This window comes from Sturnira hondurensis, unplaced genomic scaffold (assembly GCF_014824575.4).
Source record: "Sturnira hondurensis isolate 20B ecotype Veracruz unplaced genomic scaffold, ASM1482457v3 Scaffold0023817, whole genome shotgun sequence".
NCBI lineage: Eukaryota > Metazoa > Chordata > Mammalia > Chiroptera > Phyllostomidae > Sturnira > Sturnira hondurensis.
Genome location: NW_028096448.1, coordinates 786,199 through 798,709, shown reverse-complemented (window position 1 = coordinate 798,709; position 12,511 = coordinate 786,199). Strand labels below are relative to the sequence as shown.

Genomic DNA, 12,511 nt, shown 5'->3' with positions numbered 1-12,511 from the left:
GAATGAAGACTGAGACAGACTGCACAACCTAGGGCCCCAGTGATGGGAATTAGAGCCTAAAAGTGTTGGGAACTGCCTGCCTGGTTTCATGAATTGTAACTGCCCCCCAAGGCTAAGTGTATGACCTCCAGGATGCAGGTCACAGGAGACAAAGCTCATCTCTGGCAGCAAGCACTGCTTCTGCTGCATCCCCTCCCTGCCCCCAAAGCCTGGTCAATGTCCATGGCGGGTATGACCCCTCAGAGAGGGGCAACCTAGGCCAGACACGATCACTTGGGAGGCCATCATGGAAGGACTCAGGGACGGGGGGCTGTGACAAAGAGGGAGCAATGGACCCTTGCCCCCTCCGCCCCCCGCTATTGTGACATAGCCTGAGTCCCCATTTCCATCTGTGAGAAGCTCTGCCTGGCTGTAGTCCACTTAAGCTTAAAAAACCTATGATGGGGAAGGCGGTGAAGCCCTCTGGTGGAAAGGGCAGGTATCCGGGGTAAATCAAGCATAAGAAAGAATATATAAAAATCCTGTGAAACCTGCCTTGTTTAGAATGCTCTCATTTAAATGATATGAGTCCAAGCAAGAAGTTTTTTCCTCAGAGTTTTATGGCTCCTTAGCTATCTGACTCTGACTGAGAATCAGCCCTGATAGTTCTTTGAATACTATCTATTGTTTGATCCTTACCTATATTCTTGTGCAAAGGAACCCAGTAAAATCCCCTTGAGCAGGGAGCTCTTGGCCCTTCCCCTTTGAGGGATTGGCCACCTTTCCTCCCCAAGCAGATCACGTCATGTCTCAGGCATGTTTGCTCTCATCCGTGGCACACAGGGGGACTTGTGAGGAAAGTTACCCCCATATACAAGCACTGACTGGAGAAACTTTCAGGGGTTGAGGTGCTGGGAGAGGCTCCCAGCCTCATGGGAGAATTTGTTGGAGAGGCCCACAGAGTCCTAGAATGTACACAAGCCCACACACCTGGGAACCAGCACCAGAAGGACCCAATTTGCTTGTGGGATACAGCAGAGGGGACCAAAATACAAGAGAGAGCAGAACAAATGCCATTGCTCCCTCTCTGACCCCGCCCCCACATACAGCTTTGCAACCCAGCAACTGGGTTGACCCGCCCTGGCGAACGCCTAAGGCTCTGCCCCTCATATGGAAAAGGTGCAACCTGACCAAAACATTATGGCTCAAGCAGAAGAACAGTTCAAAGTCCCAGAGCCAGTACTTTTAAGTGTCCAAGAGATAGCCAACCTATCAGATGCACAGTTCAAAATACTGGTGATCAGGATGCTCACAGAACTGGTTGATTTTAGTCGCAAATTAGATGAAAAAATGAAGGCTACAATAAGTCAAATGAAGCAAAATGCATAGGGAACCAATAGTGATGGAAACAAAACTGGGACTAATATCAACCGAGTGAACCAGAAGGAAGAAAGAAATGACCAAACAGAAAAAAATGAAGAAACTACAATTCAAAAAAATTAGGAGAGGCTTAGGAACTTCAAAGACATCTTTAAACATTCCAACATCTGAGTTATAGGGGTACCAGAAGGGGAAGAGGAAGAGCAACAAGGAAAACTTATTTGAACAAATAACAAAGGAGAACTTCCCCAATCTGGCAAAGGAAATAGACTTCCAGGAAGTCTAGGAAGCTCAGAGAGTCCCAAAGAAGTTGGACCCAAGGAGGAACACACCAAGTCACACCATAACTACATTACCCAAGATTAAAAATAAGGAGAGAATCTTAAAAACAGCAAGAGAAAAAGAGACAATTACCTACAAAGGAGTTCCCATAAGACTGTCAGTGGATTTCTCAAAAGAGCAAGAAGGAGCTGGAAAGAAGTATTCCAAGTTATGAAATCCAAAGACCTACATCCAAGATTGCTCTATCCAGCAAAGCTTTCATTCAGAATGGAAGGGCAGATAAAGTGCTTCTCAGGTAAGGTCAAGTTCAAGGAGTTCATCATCACTAAGCCCTTATTATATGAAATGTTAAAGAGACTTCTCTAAGAAAAAGACGATAAAAAATAAGAACAGTGAAAGGACAGCAAACTCACAGTTATTAACCACCACACCTAAAACAAAAGCAAACTAAGCACACAGCTAGATCAGGAGCAGAACCCTAGAAATGGAGATCACATGGAGGGTTAGCAATAGGGGAGTGGGAGGAGGAGAAGGGAGGAGAAGGTACAGAGAATAAGTAGCATAGACGGTAGGTAGAAAATAGACAGAGGGGAGGGCAAGAGTAGTATGGGAAATGTAGAAGCTAAAGAACTTGTGACACGTGGACATGAACTAAAGTGGGGGGAATGAGGAGAGGCGGTGTGCAGGGTGAAAGGAAATGAAGGGGGGAAATGGGACAACTGTAATGGCATGATCAATAAAATATATTTTAAAAAACATTTTTGCCTAACTCAAGGTCTCAAAGATTTTCTCCTGTATTTTCTTCTAAAGCTTCTACAATCTTATGTTTTACACTTAGCTCTATGGTTTATGAGTTAAATCTTTGTCTATGGTGTGAGTTATGGACTGCAGTTCTTATGTGTGCATGTTCAGGTATTGGGGTGTTTAATTATTCTAGTACTATTTGTTGAAAATACATTCTTTCTTTTTTGTACCTTCATTGACAATCAAGTGTCTAAATACGTGTGGGTCCATTTATGGACTCTGTTTTGTTCTATTGCCATTTTCATCTATCTTAGTGCCAATTTTTATTACTGTAGCTTTAAAACAAGTAAAGAACTTTCACCTTCTAAATTTCAGTGTCTTTGGCTATATTTTGCTTGAACTGAGAAGGGTGGAAATGGGAGGGAGAGGGGAGCACAGGGGGTGGGATGGGATGGGAGTAATAGAAAACTGTACTTGAAAAATAATTAAATAAATTTAAAAAAAAGAATATACAAAAAAAAAGAAAGTTGCTAATGATTAGACAAAAGATACATAAATAAAATATGCCATATAGCTTATGGGTTAACAATTATAAAAATATAAAGCATATGAATCAGAAATAAAAATAAAACTTAAAAAAAATAAAAGTAAATAAATAAATAGGAAAGAAAAAGAACTTTCATCTTTACTTACACAGGTATTCAGTACCATAAATTTCCCTTCAAATACTACTTTAGTGGCATCTACAAATTTTGATAAATCATGTTTTCATTTTCATACAGTTGAACAAAATTTCTAATTTCTCTTGATTTTTTTAATTTGGCTCGTAAGTTACTTAGAAGCATTATTTTATTTCCAAATTAGATATCTTCTTTTCAAAACAGTTTATTTTTATTGTATTTTTTCTATTACCATTTATCCTCCTTATGCCCTCTCCCACCTCCATCCAGCCTTGCCCCATAATCACCATACTGTTGTCTGTGTCCATGAGTTCTTTTTCTTTTGGAGGGACAGATATTTTCTTATTCATTCCTAATTTAGTTCTATTAAGGTCAAGCAACATACTTTGTATTACTTGAATCCTTTAGAATTTATTAGCATTTGCTTTATACTCCAGGATATTGTCAAATGTTGTCTATCTTGGTATTTATTCCACATACATTTAAAAAATTAGTCTATTCTACTGTTGCATGGTGTGTTCTATCAATGTTAATTGTGGATTGACAGTAGTTTTCTGACTTTCTGTACCCTTACCGATTATCTGTCTTCTTGTTTTACCAAATATTGAGAGGTAGATATTGAAATCTGCAACTAAAAATGTAGATTTGTCTATTTCTCTTTGCTTATGTACTTTGAAACTTTGTTATTATATACATAAAAATTTAGGATTATCATGATAAACTGAAAAATATTTTCAGTTTATTACTCATTTTCACTATAAAAAGAACTTTTTATTATTTGTAATAATCTTTACTTTGAAATTTGCTTTAATATTAATATTGTCACTCCAGCTTTCTTTTTAATTAGAGTTAGTATGGTATATCTCCTTCCATGATTTTATTTTTAATCTATTCATATTGTTATATTTTATGTGGGTTTCTTGTAGGCAGCATATAATTGGACAATTTCTCTTTTTTAAATTGAAGCATGTAGGCAGTTAATGTGATAATTATATGGTTAGGTTTAAAGAAACCATCTTGCCATTTGTTTTTCTATCCATTCTTTGTTACATAGTTCCACTTCTTCTGTGTTCTTTTGAGTTACCTGAACATTTTTATGATTCCACTTTATCTGCTTTGTTGACTTCCTAGCTAGATCACTTTGTTTTGTTATTTTAGCATTGCTTTAGCATTTGCAGTTTATAGTATACATCTTTTACTTACCACAGTCTACTTCTTAGTATTTTAGTCTAGGACTAATTTCTTCCCTACTGTTGAGGTAAGAGTCCTTCTAAGGCATCTACTTAGTGACCCAATGAACTTTTCAGGTGCTCATTCTCTGGTCTCAGGGAGTTTTCTTGTCCATGAGTGCTGTTCAGTACTCACCTGAATACTTATGGGGGTCCTTATGCATGTCTCCAGAATTATCCTTCTGTGTAGCTCTGTCCTCTTTGGTACTTCATCTTGAACAATCTACTTACCTTGAACCCCCTGGAGATGCTTCTTCCTCAACTCAAGCCTGTGAGACCACAGGCTCCTTCTGGACTCACCATCCTGCACTGCAGCCTAGAAACTCAAGGCAGCGAGCTTGGCTGTTTGTAAAGCTTGTTTCATATTTTCTTTTTATCCTCTCTGAGATATAATTGTCCCTTACTGCTTGATGTCCAAAGTCTTACAATCTATTGCTTCATTATGTTATCTAGTTACTTAGTTGTTTCGGGTAGGAAGGGAAATCTGGTCCTTATGACTTCATTTTGGTAGAAGTAGAACTTCTGTCTGGCAACACCCTTGTTATCAATTCCTTTCAACTTAATTAAGAGTAAATATCAATTATTTGCAAATAGGAGTTCTGACAGTTACACAACTACCTTTCTCTTATCTCACAAACTCCATCTCCTAGTTCTCTCAGTTTTACCACTTAAATATCTTTTTAATAATGATAATAATGTAAGTTTACATGTGTGGTTATGTATATATGTACATATGCACACACATGTGTGTAGTATGTTTCATTATTATGTATCAGATACTTTTCTAATTATTTTATTTCTATTAATTTATTCCTTTCAGCAATCTCACAATGTAGGAACCATTATTATGAACCATTTTACAGATAAGGAAACTGAGGCACAGAGAAGTAAAATCAGTTTTCAAGTTCATAGAGCCTAGTGATTGAAAACTAACAGTCTGGACCAGATCTGAAGAAGCACCACCACCTCTCCTCGCTTCCTTATGTCTCCACATTACCATCCAAGTTCAAATTATTGTCGTCTCTTGTCTGAACTCCCTTGTAGCTAGTATGCCTACTTCCAAACTATTGTTTTCATCATAGTTAAAGTGAGCTTTCAAACCCCAAAGCTGGTTATATTATTGTAGTGCTAAAGACGTATTAGTGGTTTTGCCCTGCTATTAGGATGAGACAAAACTCCTTAAAATGCCTGAGTGCTTCCCAACATCTCACCTTTTCCAACACCCACTCTGTTTCCTGACAGTAAGCTGCAGTGGTCTCTTTGTTTCTTTTTAGAAATCTTGCTCTACCAAAGGCTCTTGTTCACATAATTCCCCCACCTAGAACACTATTCTTTACCCCTTTGGATCAATTCATCCCTTAACTATTTTGACTCAATATAAGATGTCCAGTGCCTGGCATAGAGTTGAGCACAGAGAAGAAACTCCACAATCTTAAAAAATGAATGGTAGTGAAATTAAGATCTTTGACTCCAGTGACACAGTAATAAGCAAGGAAACTTTTTGACTGCTGTCAGTTTCCATATTCATTTTGGAGATGTTAGTAATGGTAACAACCTGTAAATCTCCAGAAGAGTCAGTCCCTTCATGCCCATTGATTGGTTACCTGTGCACTGGTCTGAGGAGCTATAATACTTTGGGTGACTTTATGGGTGACCCTAGTCTTCAGGAATTTTGGTTGATTCAGTAATAGGTCTAAGCATTAGCTTTTGGAGATTTAGTTGTGCTCCTAGTGAATTAATAATGACTAATGATGATTACTAATGATAAGGATTTAGAATTGACATCTTCAGGTTCTTAGCTTTTTTAAACAGAACATTCAATGTTACAACACTTACAGTACATGTGCCTTGAATAGTATTTTGTGAAAACTCAGAAGGTGAACCATAATGTTGTATTAATTGCATTAAGAACTAATTTTATACCTTCAGACAAGGAGCCAGAAGCAGATTCTTTTTTCTGTAAATGAATGTGTTCATGAATTAGTAGTATAAGAATTCCAGCTCCCAAATTTCAAGACTTGGTGCTTAAAATGGAGAGGCATGCAAAAACTGAATTTAACCATGAGAAGACATCAGATAAGCCCAAATTGAGAGACAAGTCTCAAACTGTCAAGGTCATTCATGAAAGACAAAAGACACAGAGGAACTGTCCAAGATTGGAGACATGACTACTAAATGCACTTGTGGCATGCTGGCTTGGATCCCAGAACACAGAAAAAGCATAAGTGGAACAACTGGCAAAGTTTGAATACAGTCTGTCAACTAATTAAAGGTATTGCATATACAGTATTTATTTGCCTGGTCTTGATCATTGTATTATGAATACATTTGTGGGAGCAAGAAGGAGTATATGAAAACTTTTGGGACTATTTTACAACTTTGTTTTAAGACTGAAATTATTTCATAATAAAATGTTTAAAACATCCCTAAAATAAATTAATAGACAAACACAAAACATAAACAGATGAATGCATAACATGACAGGGAGGTAATTTCTATGCAAAGAAAGTGGTAAGTATTTGAAATACAAGCATGTGACTGGTTTTTAGGTGTCTGTTTAAAAGGGATTGCTGGTTTACTTGTATTTTGGCAGAGTAGCCCTTCTCTCTGGTTACTTCAGTTTAGACTTTGTGTTATAGAACAGAAAGAATTCATCCATTCAGTGCTGGCAGAGAAACACTGAACACCAAGAACTGCTGTGGGGAAATATTGACTGTTTTTTGTTTGTTTGTTTGTTTTTTATGAATGGTGCCTCCCAGAAGAACTGGAAGCTAATGTTTGCAAGCCAAAATTCCCTAATGGCTTGTAGGTTGCAGATTGTGCAAGGCAAAACCACAGAACACTGTGGATTAGGGGTTTGGGATCGTGCAGAGAGCTAATTGGTGGGAGGTGAAGTAAGGGTAATAAATAATATCTTTGGGTCTTGAGGACAGTTCTGAGGTTTTTTCTAGATGCCCTCTGGTCTTATGGGAAAGTAGTAGTGAGTGGAGGGTTATCATTCCACCTTAGGGTTCAGGAACTGAAATAAAATTTAGGTCAAGATGTTATCTTTAGAGAACCAGGGGTCGGGACCCTGTGACCATTAGTCGGGTCCAGGCTGCTACTGTCTTCTGCTGGCTTGGGGGAATTGCTGATTATTGGGAAGGAGGAAAGGGGGAGAAAGGCTAAGTAAGTCTTTATATTTCACAAAATATCTTATTCAGATATTTTCTTATTTCTTTCATCACTATTTGGAAGTTTTTAAGCATAGAAATCTTATAAATGTCTTGTTAGATTTACACTTATGTATTTTATTCTTTAGTAATTATAAATAGTATTTTTTTAATCCTCACCCAAAGCATACATTAGAGAGGATGGGAGAGATGGAGAGAAACAGTGAAGTGAGAGAGGAATATTGGTTGGTTGTGGTTGCCTCCTGTACATGCCCCGAACAGGGATTGAATCCACAACCTAGACCTGCGCACTGGCTGGGAATCGAACCCAGAACCTATTGGTGTATGGGATGATGCTCCAGTCGAGTGACCCAGCCAGGGCAGTATTGTATGTTGGTTTGTTTCCATGTTGATTGCTAGTATATGGAAATACCATTGATTTCTGTATGTTGATCTTGTATGCATACTGAACTCACTTAATAGTTGTAGTAGTTTCATGGGAATGTGTGTGTCATAATAATAACCACTCTGTGACCTCAAGGCAACATTTCTCATTACCTCCTTATTCTAAGATTAGCTAAAATAACTGTGTGTGTGTACAACTCTGAAGCTTTTTAAAGATTCCTATTGCTCTTAGTTGCTGCCTTAAATCTTGCCTGTTTTTCTTCCTAGAAAATACACCAGTTCCCTGTGCACATGTCAACAACTCTGAAATTTACAATTTTAGCCTTGACTTCTCTTGAAACTCTATCCCAAATTTCTAATTGTTTGACAGACCCTCTCATTTGAAAATTAACTGTGAATTCCTTGAAAGCAGGGGCAGTGTCAGATTTAATTTCGTATCCTCCAGGCCTAGTACAATGTCTAACACAGGGTAGACACTACATAAAGAAACAGATGAATGAATGTTGTATAAGATTATGAAATTATGAGATAATATCTGTGGAAAACAAAGTAACAAGAATAACAACCAATACTTACATTACTCTTGAAGATATGTTAAGATTGAAATAATGGATTTATGCCTTAAATGTAATCTATTACCATTATAATATGGCTACCTTAGTTCCTACTCTTAAAAACTAGTAAAACTAATGTAATGACTTTCTTTGGAACACATTATCTTTATTTCTTTGCTCCTGTAATCTCCTTCTTCTTCTTGCTAACACTGAATTCCTATTTACTCTTATTTAAATTTTCTTCAAAATCCATCTAAACTGCCCCCACCCCTGTATAAAATGTTTCCTTGGCCTTCAAGCCAACATATCGTTTTTTCACCTCCTAATTCATAAAACTCATGCTGTAACCTCCTAGTGGAGAATCAACATGTAACTGGATGTCTAAATTCCAGCCTTATCATATTCCATATAACCTTTCCCAGCTACTTAACCTTCCTGAACTTTGTTTCCTGGTCTATAAAGAAGAGATACTCACCCTGGCTGGTGTAGCCCAGTGGATTGAGCATGAGCTGTGAATCAATGGGTTGCTAGTTCAATTCCCAGTCAGGACACATGCCTGGGCTATAGGTCAGGTCCCCAGTCAGGGCCATGTGAGAGGCAACCACACATTGATGTTTCTTTCCCTCTCTTTCTCCCTCCTTTTCCCTCTCTCTAAAAATAAATAAAATCCTTAAAAAGAGATATTAATATCTACTTCTTAAGATTTTTTAAAAGGCTACATGAAATAATTATAAAGAACTGAGCTAGTACAGCTTAAGTATTCAATGAAGTGTAGCTATGATGTTATTAGAAGGCACATACTATTTGCCATCTTATTTTGTTGTGGGTTTTTACTGTATAAGTCATAACTCTCTAGGTGGGAGACATTTCTTTGTAATTCTTTAATTACCAAGCATTGTGCCCTACAGAAGGCCTTGGTGATTTATTTAATCATGACAGTTATTGGTGTTATCTTATTATTATACCTTTGGCTTGTATAATGCTTTACAGTGTACAGAGCACTTTCATGTACATTATTTCATTTTATCTTCATAACCATTTAGTGAAATAGGCCAGGAAATATTGTTAGAACCAGTAATGTATTGAATGAGAAATAGACTCAGAGGACTTCCACTTCCATCCAAATTGAATTATCTAGTAATAAACTTGTTCTTTACTGTAAACAAATATAAACCTAGACAAAATGTATGAAACAACTGTTTTCAGTTATAAGAGAATGAGCAATACAACAATGTAACCAGTGACAGAACAAAAGCAAGCAATGTGAGCACTGCAGTGATTTCTGCATTCCTCTTGTAGGAAGGCCCTGGGCCTTGAGACATGACCAGGAGCCCCAGCCGCATGTGGCAATCTCATGGACAGAGAATATGGAGATTTGATTTCAGGGAAGCTGAGTGGTCACAACACACGGGTCAGAGTAATGGAGGAGAGGGAGCCACACAGAGAAACTGTTTCCAAAATCTGAATAGGGCTACCCTTGAATTTTTGCTGAATATTAAGTTGTATGCATGTAGGGTAAATTCCCACAAAGCAGGCATAGAGCAACTACCATATATCAGTGATTTTCAACTTTTTTCATCTTATGGCACACATAAACTAATTACTAAAATTCTGCATACTAAAAACATATTTTTTAACAATCTGACCAAAAAAGTATAAATTTGATTCATTTACATTAGATGGCTATTGTTGTGTTGCTGTTGTCATTTTTTTTATTTGACAAAATAAGGGAAAAGAGGTCAGTGCACCTGACTAGAGTCAGGTAGTGTGTGTTTTAAAAATCCTTGCAACACATTGGTTGAAAATCACTACCATAGATTGGAACATGAAGAATTCCTAAAGCTTCCAATCATAGAGCTAGAACACGAAGAATTCATCGTAGCCATGGGAACATTTGCATTCTAACCAGTCAGAGTGAAGAAAGCACACTGAACACCAGGGCATTAGTACTGGCCCCAGAAAAGCGATTCCTTAGAAATAGGGCTAAATTACCCCTAAACTAAAGGCAATACTTGGATTGACTTTATAAAACTTTTTTTAAAAAAAAGCTTCTATAGGACCAAGCTGATCCACAAAATAAATACCTGCCAAAACCAAATCCAAAGTCACTAAAATGAAGAAAAAAAATCCAGCCACTCATCAACATAATATTCACATACTCCATCATTTCATAAATAGTTACTAAACATGTGAAGAAGTAGGAAAATATGACAAATAAACAAGGGGAAATTAGTAAATCAAAACAGACACAGAAATGACAAAGATGATGAAATTATCTGACAAATGTTAACACAACTATGATAAATATGTTCAAGAATTTAAAGAAAAACATGAGTATAATGAGAGAAACAGGAAATATTTTTAAAAGACAAAATGAAACTTCTAGAGATGAAAACTCCAATATCTAAAAAAATTTCTTTATCCTATTTATTTATATATTTATCTTTGTGGTGATAAAATGAGTTCTCACTCATGATACTTGATACATTGTTTCTTGATATATATGCACTTTCACACAGTGAGGGCCACCTGTGCCTGGAGTCCCTCACCCAACCCCAGCCCAGGGACAGAAGCACTGAGACCCTAGGAACTACTTCCCAAGGCCAATAGGGTAGGGGGAAACAGCGAGGCACCCAGGCCAGTCTTTACCATGATGATGCTGTGGTGTCCTTCACCAGATGGTCACCAGGAACATCTCAAAGTGTTCGCTTTCTTCCTGAGGGATGAAGGTCTCAGGCCCAGCAGCAGGTACTTGCAGCTGTCTGCACAGAGAGGCTTCAGGTTGACATGAAACTCTGAGACATGGACAGATGTGGTGCTCTTACAGCAAAGCAGCGACCTGTAGAGCATCAGTACTGCTCCCAGCAGTGTGGTGGCATGGGTGCTCCAAATGCTGCACAAGACAGGACACCACCAGCATGTGCAGCTCAGGACAGGAGGGCATGCTGGCCTTGGTCCCTAGGGTTCCTCATGTCCACTCTTGCGGGAGTCAGTTATAATAGAGGGACTGGTGGTAGGTGGCTGTTGAAGCCACATCACATACTGACCTCTCTGGAAAGTCAATGGTGAACTCTATGTAAACAATCTAGAAGACTTGGCCAGACAGGGAGCAGACTTGCCAGCGACCTGCTTCTCTACGTCCAGGGTCACTAGGTAGCCTCCTCATAGGCCATACTCTGCTCTCAGACTGGAAACCTGTAGTGAGGCCTCTGGAACTTTCTCCACACAGAGTCTGGTTGGGGAAATGCCAGGGTCCTGGGCTGTTTTCAGGACCACCTGGTGCAAGGCATCATCCAGGAAGTAGGAGATGGTGGCAGTGTCATGGATGGGGACCCTGAGATGGTGTCCTCCCCATGCCTCTAGGCCAGCTTGATATTGTAGGCAGACAGGTTGATCACGTCATTGGTGAGTAAACCCTGGGTTAAATGTGAGGGAGCTGGTGGGCTCTGCACTGTCTATGAAATGCAGGATTTCATTCTTACAGGTGTCCCATGTGTACCTTAGCCAACCTAAGTACTTCACCTCCTTCTCTACATGGTCACTCAGTAGTCTGTCAAGCTCCACAAGCTTGGGGAAAGACAACACCACAGTGTGCTGAGAGTGACTTTTCCTGGGTTTCTTATCTCTATTCTTTAACCTTTTAGAAATATTCACTTAAATGGTGATGGAATTCCAAGTTCCTTGGGCTTCTTGCCCACCTCTTCCATGTCACTGTCAAAATTCAGTAGGTAATTAAGCCAAAATTTTACCTATAAAATGTTAATACATTCTTTATGTCTTGATTCAGTGTTTTACCCAAGTAGCAAAGAGGAGGTAAAAATGAGCTATTTCATTTTTTTAAGAGAGAATTTTTTGTGGCTCTTAAACATAAAGGGCAGCGGATGGCTGTTTGTATGTTTGGTAGTTTATACAGTTAAAAACTCCATATTTTACGAGTTCTGTACCTTTTAGTAGTTAATTTTATTTTAGATGTCAGATTTAATCTATTTCTGGGTATAAAATTAAGACACTTATGTACACAAGTGAGATTTTTGGTAACAATATAAAACAACATTCTTAGATGTAAATATATAAATGATAGATTTCAATGTTTTTGTGTTAAATAG

At 38.2% G+C, this 12,511-nt stretch overlaps 1 pseudogene; it reads right to left on the bottom strand.

Moving 5' to 3' along the window:
- Positions 1-11,394: 11,394 nt before the first annotated feature.
- Positions 11,395-12,112, bottom strand: LOC118981212 (cerebral cavernous malformations 2 protein-like; annotated as a pseudogene).
- Positions 12,113-12,511: the final 399 nt, after the last annotated feature.